Source organism: Xenopus tropicalis, chromosome 3 (assembly GCF_000004195.4).
Source record: "Xenopus tropicalis strain Nigerian chromosome 3, UCB_Xtro_10.0, whole genome shotgun sequence".
In the NCBI taxonomy this organism is placed as follows: Eukaryota; Metazoa; Chordata; class Amphibia; order Anura; family Pipidae; genus Xenopus; species Xenopus tropicalis.
Window position 1 is genome coordinate 85,899,102 of NC_030679.2, and position 9,928 is coordinate 85,909,029.

The window sequence follows — 9,928 nt, forward strand, 5'->3', positions numbered from 1 at the left end:
TCTTATTTAACACAGCAGTCAGGAATGAAATTAGAGAAAGGGGACACATGAATTTGTAGGGAAACAATGCTTTTACCAAATATTGTAAGAATCCTCTAGCCATTATTGAATTGGAACTTAAAACAAGCTCCTGCAAACCTATTGTTATCAGCAGATGCTGGGAGTTGTAGTCCAATAACAGTAAGAGTTGGATATCCCTGGCCTCTTGAATTTGGGACACTGGTCATTATACCAGAGGATCTAGCAGTGGACCAACACCCTAGTAGGCCATAACCTGGAATAGTTAACATCAGCCATCTCTTCTTCCATCAGCCTCTCTATCCTCCCCTAAGATGTGTTATGAGATTAAAGCTGTTGTTTCTTTTGCAAAAGGTAGGTGCTGTATTTGGCAGGAAGACCACCTCACAAGATGCAACTTCATAATTCCCAGATCATAATAGATAAAATGCCTTGCGGTTGCTAAAGATGACACCTCTTTTCTCTTAATAGGAATGGAATCTGGAAGGAAAACTACACAAAGGGACAGATCTGTATTGGTCCTGCATTCTTTAATACCGCATATTTTTAAACTTGGTTTTGCCATCTAAAGCACAAACAATGACTTTTCACAGATGACCTTAAGATTTGTAACAGGGTTGAAACCCCAGGTGTTAGTACAATATATAGTGAATTTTGAGGAAATCAAGAAGTGGACTAAAATTATGTGTTAATTTTCTTTTCTAAGCTTTTTTTCTTTTTAATTAGACTGTATGTCCTGGCTGTCCTGATGTATCTGCACTAGTAGAGATATCAGTTCCCTGAGCATTATATGTTAGTGCAGAATGAAACAGAACAAATTAATGCCTGAAAATTTTAAATAGCACATACCCTGGAAATACTGCAACTGTTTCACAAGTTTATTCGCTCAGATTAATTTCTATGATAGCTGTCTGAACAATCCAGGTAACATGTAAACCACATCAACAAGAAACCATTTCAATGAAAACCCAGAGGAGAAATAAGTGGCCCACCGAGGCGAAGGGACATTTTTTTCATTAGTTGAAATACTATAATAAATTTTATAGTTATGTTTTGTTTTTTGTTTTTTTACAAAATCTTAACTATTTGAGACAATTCTATTTGCCTATACTGCACATTATTTTACTAACCTTTAAGAAAAAGAACTATTGTTCACATATGGATGAAACATTTCTAACAGATCAAGCGCCAGGAAAGAATAATAAATCACATTATGTGCTTAATGAAAGAATCTAGCTGAAAGGCAAAACACTCTGGGTTGGCTTTATATTATACAGAATAAAAAGCAAAATTAGGACCAGCTTTGATTTACCATAACCACATGCACCATTAACTTAAAACCATTAAACGACATGTACTGTGTACAGTATATTTATAATATGTAAGCATATGTTTAAAGTCAGATGCTACGAGGTCCCGATGTGGTCACACAGTTCCAACATTTAAGAAAATAAAAAAAACATATATTCTTCTTAGATCATCATTATTCTCTTCATCTGTGCAACATGCTGGGTAACAGGACAGTTTCAAGTCATCTAACCTTTCATCAGGTCACCATGTTTGTACTGTGTAGTGTATATTTCTTGTGGGGAGATACACCCCGGTCATCTATATGGCCTTGGAAGATGAACATGATCAAAAAACCTTCTTACCATGCCCAATGATTGTTATTCCATTGCTTACTTTGACATGTAAAGAGCATATTTTCCTCCTTCTTCAAAAATATAGTACATCTCTGTTTCCAAAGCAACAGTATTAGGGAGGCAGAGTCAAGCAGATTTCATGAATAGAGGTATCATGAAGACAACTGCAAGACAGGCTGCAAAACATCAAAAATCTTATTAAAAATATATATTTTATAATTTTATTAGGGCTGGTTCACTGTAAAAAGCTTCTCCATTGAACAAGGTTGACACATACACACTCAACTGTTCATTACAAAACAGGTCTGAACCGAGACTCAAATAAAGGCCCTGGCATTTCCAGTACACAGAGGCCCAATAAATGTGGCAGCAGCCCAACTGATATTTGCCAAAACCTAAAGAGCCAGTCTGTCTTGTATGAAATATTTAAATACTATTTATACAACACATACACATATGCATTAGGCAAACTCCCTTTCTCTACCAAACCTCATTGTCTTTTTTTATCACTCAAGCAAAAGCTTAAGTTTTACATTCATTACTTCTATCCAGAATTGTGCAAGGAGGGATGTTTAAGAAGACAACTTCTATTTAATCAATTAAACAACTTTGCAAATACCTGCTGTCAGTCAACAATACAAAACATTTTGGAACTTTTAAGACAATTGAGACAAACTTTAGACAAATATGAATCATCTTCAGTCATCTTTGAGTAAAATAAAAGGATGGTTGTGTAGAACAGAACAAATGCTACTCAATTGGCTTTTAATCTACTCTAGTAAAGTATTTTTACTTTTTTAAGAGTCCTTGCAGACATACTCCTTGAATGTTTAATCAATTCTTAATTGAGTCATTTTGATGGAATGATGAGCTGGGTATATATAATGGGCACTCTTTTCAATGCTGCTTTTGGCTGGAGCTCAAGTAACATTGTACAATCCTATATGCACTTTTATATAGCTTTTAAACTGTTCTTTTAAATTCTGCAGTAATTTCTGCCTATCAGTAAATGACAAGTAGAGGCTAAATTCAGTGAATATTCCTATAAAAGGCACAAATAAGAAGGTATTGTAAACAAGCTAACTGCTTATGGTTCTAAAATGAAATGTAATATTGCTACAGTATTAAATAAGCTTTGTTGTGATGTGATGTTAAGAAGTAAATATATTTTTTTGTCTCAAATGGAATTCCACCAGCTGATGCATCTGCAATTATGGTTTCACAAAAGAGAGCACTCCCCGTGGTCTACGATATTAGTCAACTGAAGTGCAACTTTATTGCTGAGCATGCATAAGATCTTTGCCCCATGTGTTTAACTTCTGTGCTCTGTGGGTATATACAGTATCAAGCTGTTTAACAAATTGGAGTTAGAATTAACCACACCTGACTACTTGACTCTTTGCTGCACATTTGTATTTATCAATAAAGAATTTGTGTAAAAAAAATACACAACTTTATTAATTACACCGCTTTTGATTTATGATTATGATTTTTTTTTCTTTGCTCTGAAATTTCTCTATATTTTTAGAGAATATCAAAATATACATCTTTATAAATATCACCATTTTTAAATGTTTAATGGATTCTGCCTGCTGGTAGTAGCTTTATAAATATAACTTATTTTGCACCGCTTTTTACACCATATTTTTAGGTGAAAAACTGTATGTTAAACCATGTGGCTTATTTGTATAGTTCGGTGCAACACTTTTTTAAACCTGCAGGATTTCGAATGGTTCACATTCTGGTCAGACTTTGCCTTTCTTACACCTATGATGCTATAAAATGACCCTAGCTGAATATGTGTATTGCCAGTCTGTCGCACAAGTTATTATAGGTGTACAAAAGGCAGTGAGCCACTGAGTAAACCAGTAGGTGCATATTTGGTGAAACTTTAAATCTAAAATAACAATGCACTGAATCAAGGACTTGGATCAGGATTCAGCCTTTTTTGCAGGATTTGTCCAAATCCGTGCCTCTGGCTGAACCGAATTTCAATCCTTAAAATCATGTGATTTTCTGTCACATAAACACGGAAGTTTAACACCTTTCAACGTGCTTGCCGTTCTCTTTAACCCTTCCTTACTAATGACTAGAAGCCTGGAAACTGACCTTATTTGATTTGCATGTTCAGTTGGTCACACACATAGCAAAGTAGTGAACACTTTTGAAGTGGTAGTGTGGCTTAAGGCTTACACATGGGTTTAAGGCTTACACATGGGTTTAAGGCTTACACATGGGCTTAATACATACACATGGGCTTAATACATACACATGGACCCAAGGGGACTACTGCTAGACCTCAGTATAAATGATTAATAAGAGAGCAGCTAATGTAATGTCAGTAGACAGGTCGAAGGAAAATACCTCATCTATAGGCAACACCAGATGAACACACCTATTAAGCAGCATACTAATCAAACTAATACTCTTTTTTCATTGTTTCAGCCTAAACGTCCACAAAGACACAAATTCAAAATCAATTGACAGCAAATATTTAACTAGGGCATTATTAAATATAGACCATCAGCGACTGCACAGAGTGTGTTCTGTGTACAAATTCCCTTCAGTGTCATTGTGCAACTCTTACTTTACATTAGCAGTTTCCTATTTAAGTAAATTTTAGTTCAAATAGAAATATATTTTTTAAATGATTGCCTACTGCTTATATACAGTAGTTCTTTACCAGCAATCTTTCCTATTAGATTCTACTATTTACTATTTATAATTGTTTTTATTAAATAATTATTACATGTAATAATCTGCAGCCTTTAAATTCTAAAGGAACACGCTCTGACTTGGGCTGGATATGAGTCTGCCCTGTCACTAGATTCTGCTGCTTTATAGCCCACAAATTTCTCATGAAGACATCATGATTGCTGTGCAATTTTTGTCCTACTGACAAGGCACAACCTCACACAATTACCAGAGGAAAAAATGCCTCATTTTAATAAAGTGTCAATTATAAATATTGCTCGCATCTTTTAAACATCCCTACAAACAGATAGCATTCTACTGCACAATGAGATGATCAAGCAACCAATCCAAATCAAGTTTAAATCTTTAATACAATATCTAACTTTATTTCACATCATTTAAAAAGAAATAGCAGGCATGAGCTAGAATTCATGCATTTGATATTTTTGATGTTTGAGCCAGTAACTTATCCTAAAGTACTACATAATGCACGTGCAGGTTATTAAACTTTTGAGGGAGAAAGTATGCATCGTTTGCATAGTTATGCAGGAGTGGTGTAAGCAGACCTATTCCAATTCCCAATTTAAGCAGGATAGTACCACTTTGCAGATCTGAAAGGGACGTGGCTTAAATGGAAAGTTGTGCAGGGTTTGGAAGAATCTAGATATGACTGGGTTCTATAATGCACTCATTTATATTCTGAGCACCAAAAGACAGCCTGAACAGCTTAACTTTATTGCACTGTATTAGTTTAAGATAACTTTTTTTTATCTAGTTTTCTAAATAAAATAATATGTCACATGTATGTAGATGTCTTTCACACACCTCTTTTGAGTGACCACCTAAGTAAATGATATAAAAATGTGCCAAAACATTATAGTTCACTAAGTGCATGTGTCAACTGGTCCCTGACTTTACACTCTGTCATTTACTTTTCATTTACAGAGTCCTTTGCACTTCATACATTCTCAAACCATGATCGCCTGGTCTTGTAAAAGCACAGCATAAAACCATACACAGCGGCTCAATAAATACAATTAACTGAATTCAATTACATTTATTGAACCCCTGTGTATGTTTTATCTGTGAAGGTCTGCTTACCCTTGTGGCGCTGTAAATCAAATAAAAGCATAAATACATACAGAGCCTGAATTAATATACAGTGTTTCCTGTAATATACCCCCCAACACAAACCCATTCTGCTAATTAATTTCATTGTGGAACAGGCTTCATTTTAGCCCTATAATCTAATCTAAAAATCTGTAAATTATACTTTTTAATATGTTGACCCTTTTTTATAGGAGGACCAAAAGCTATTAATAGAAGATGTAATAAAAATATAATGATGCATATAACAATTGACTTGAGACTACTGAGCTAGCAGGTGATTATTGAAGAAGCCATTGCAGGTTTGAAAACCAAAGATTGCTTTTGTCTCTCTTATTATGTGTTTAAAGTAACAGTTGGGGGTAAAGATCTCATTAAAGAACCTTGGACCTACACAGATCTTACTGGTATAACTCATTGTTAAGCACTTTGAAATGTAAAGCTCTTTCTCCAATTTGTTAACTGACAATCCTTTCCTGGATGCCGATAATTATGTAGATCGTATATTTGCAAAATACTAATTTAATTGAACAGCCTGAAGCTACTTATGTTGTATGAAACCATATTTTTTAATTTCCTGTTATCATTTGTAATCTATTGCCCATAACTTTTTTTATATTACCAACCATTAAAATGAACAGTGCTGTTAGAAAGCATTCCTTTTACAAACTGACCTAAGACTTTGGCTAGATGCCTAATGCTGCCTGTGCATTTAGTATACACCCTAAGGCTTTTTCTTTTCCGTTTAAAGCAAAGGGTCTAAGATTTCGCAGAAGACAATAGTACATTAGAAAGGACTTCTTAGAAGCTACGTAGTAAATGAGCTGTATAATGTAAAACTAAATTGTCTTTTTGAAGGAACAGTAAAATTAGAGACATGGAATACCTTGTACATTAATGCTTGCCTACTGGGTTTAAAAGAACAGCTAGGGCATTTGCTCACCAGATCCATGAACATGGAAAAGTTTAAAGGAAGAAGCAAGAAAAATCAATGCTGTCAGACATACGAAGGAGGCAGAGTATTACTAACCTTTTCATTTTTCATGTATACCTGAAGTTCAGTATACAGGCAGACAATTCTTTGTAGAATGTTTCCTCTGCCTTAACTTAGTACCCCGACTTTCTTTAAGCATTCAGTCATCACAGAAAAGTGTCCCAACTGAATTTAGTAGCCCTGAAGGAGAATGAACTATATTTGTACAGGTACAGGTATCGGATCCATTTTCCAGAAACCCATTATTCACAAAGCTCCAAATAACAATCTAGGCAATCTCCCAAAGACTCAATTTTAATCAAATAATACAATTTTTTTTCAAAAATATTTCCTTTATTTCTGTGATAAAACAGTATTATGTACTTGATCCTAACTAAGACATGATTAAACCTTATTGGAAGTGGAACAATTATATTCAGTGTAATTCATGTTTAAATGATTTTTTAGTAAACTGAAGGTATGGAGATCCAAATTACGGAAAGAACACTTATTCGAAAAACCCCAGGTCCTGAGCATTCTGGATAACAGGTCCCATAACTGTACTTTGAATACATATATCCATATGATGCTCTCTAAGACAGCAGCACATTCTATGTCTTGCTAAACCTTTAGCATTATCTGCCTGTACATGCCAAGAAATTCAGAAACTTTAGCAAGCATTAACTAAGAAAACAGCCTTCAAAGCTAGTAGGGATCCTATTCTCTGCAAAGATCACCAGTGACTGGAAATGCTGATACATTTATTTGATTTACTTAGTCTGTCAAGCACATAGGCAAGGGTAGGGAAAGCCTTTCTTGGTAATGTTGCTAAGATCTGTCTGAAGGTTAGGTAAACCATATACCCTATGGATGAGACACCCTATTTATATCAATGAATCATTAAACCAGTTGTATTAATTCCTTCAAGAGTTCACAGCAGTGCAACAAACCAAAGAATGATACCTCTAACCAACAGAACAAGGGTACTCACAACTATGAATGAACTATGAAGTTCTTCATTAATCCTTTTCATTAATCCTTTTTTATTAATAAATATTTGTTAAGTATTTACTTAAAGGGATTCTGTCATGATTTCTGTGGTATAGTTTTTATTGCTAAATTACACTTTACAACATTTTATTTTTGAACGAATATTTATTTTAGTTGTAATATTGGTGTGTAGAACCAGCACTACATTAGAACTGTTTTCAGATAACCTATTGTTTCTCCTATTCATTGTAATTGAAGGAGTCATGGCCAATACAGGTGTCAGGAGCTGCTATCTTATTACCTTCCCATTGTTCTGCTGATTGGCTGCTGGGCGGGAAAGGGAGGGGGGGTGCTATCAATCCAATTTGCAGCTCAGCAGTTAAGTGTGACTGAAGTTTATTAGAGCACAAGTTACATGGCTGTGGCACCCTGGGAAATAAAGAATATGGCTAGCCACAAAAATCTTTTTGTGCTTTTAAAAATTAGATTATAGTGCAGGATTCTGCCAAATGAGTGCTAGTAACTGATGTATTTTGTAAAAAAAAAAAAAACATGTTTTCTCATGACAGAATCACTTTAACACTGGTGCATTTTGGTAACTATAACACAATTGAAAATTAATAAAAGCTTCATCACATAGTAATAAAGTATAATTTGTGTGCATTTTTTTAATAATCACATTACTCTTCACTATCCCCCTCTCAGCAATCTATTTCTCTACATGCAGCTGTGTGTCAGATTTTGATGCTCATTTAGATCAGATATATTGGTGTGTGCGCCTTTTGCCTAGACAGTGTATAAGCACTAACTGTCCTTCAAACAACTGACTACAACACAATGCTGGAGAAGACAGAGATTGCTGAGAGGGGGATACATAGTTACATAGGGTTGAAAAAAGACCAGAGTCCATCAAGTTCAACCCATCCAAGTAAACCCAGCACCCACAACCCACACCTACCAATCTATACACTCACATACATAAACTATATATACAACCAGTAATACTAACTGTAGATATTAGTATCACAATAGCCTTGGATATTCTGATTGTTCAAGAACTCATCCAGGCCCCTCTTAAAGGCATGAACAGAATCTGCCATTACCACATCTCTAGGAAGGGCATTCCACAACCTCACCCCCTTACCGGGATAGTAAAGACTTATGTCAGATTTCTAATTGAGTATATTTAGAAAGTTTCTTATTTTGATGCAAGTGTATATCAAAAGTAATTGTCTGTATAGAAGCATTGAATAATCAGTTACTCTCATATGAAGGCCCCAAAAATGGTCCTTTACATTTTGTACATTTTTATGTAAACAGAAAGCATTTTTAAAAGGTTAATTTATTCTTTATCTGTAGCAAGTGATAGTTTTTACTTTATTAACACTGGGATGTAGTGAATATCCACCCCCATATATTTAGTGGCTCATTATGGTAATTGTGGGGTGTAGTGATTAGATTCTGTTTAAGCTTAATGTAGGGTTTTACAAAAGAGATTGTAACTACATTATTTTAGTTTTAGTAAGCGCATTTCAGAGATTGAAATAAGTGTACTTTTTTAATGAATCTACGATCAGCCACTTCAAGAAAATAAGCAGAGAGTGGATAAAACAATGATACAAAAGTACAAACACAATCAATAATATAATGCTGTGTTTACTGGAACAACTAGTCAGGTAATGGAGTACTTAATGTCATGTCATCTCTTCAAAATACCAATAATTTTATTTCATCTTGATAAACCGTGTCCTACAAACATCACATGCAATGCAGGGTGGTAGAAACTATAACATACTTATATCTATTTTTGGAGACAAAAGCATGAATGTGTCAGCTAAAGGATGTGGTATAAAGGTGTCTTAACATTAACCATTACTCCACTTTCAGGTACTGTATGGCCTAATGTCATTTTCTTTATATTCTTCCTGCTCTCTCTTATCACTGAATGGCACACACTAAATTTTAGTTTCCTTCACATGAAAACAAGGGCAGTAAAACACCCTGAGCTGTTGGAAGCAGTTTCCCATTACAGTATAAGCCAAAGCAGTATATGTGGCAGAAAGGATCAGATATCAGCAGGGCAGTGTAGATGCCCATGTGCTTTCAAAGTGCTAACACCATTTTTTCTTTTCTAACATCCAGCATGCCAGCTAACTAAATGCTCTATTCCATTTTGTGCCTCTTAAATCTGTACTGATTATTCAAAACAATGCGTAGCTAAAAGATTAAGGGCTTATTTATTAGAATTTTGTTGGTTTTTTTTCCACAGTTGAAGCAACTGGCTTCTTGAAACTTTTCTAATTCAAGATATTTCAACTGTAACTTTTTTTAAACTTTTTTTTATTGAAAAATCTCCAAAATTCAAATGAAAAAATTGGCATCCAAAACCTGCGGTGCTACTCTCTTTTTTAAATCAGATTTGTAGAAATGAATGGAACAATGTACAATTAATGAAAATGTTTAGCATATGGTTATGTGCATATTTCATAGAATGATTAAAGTA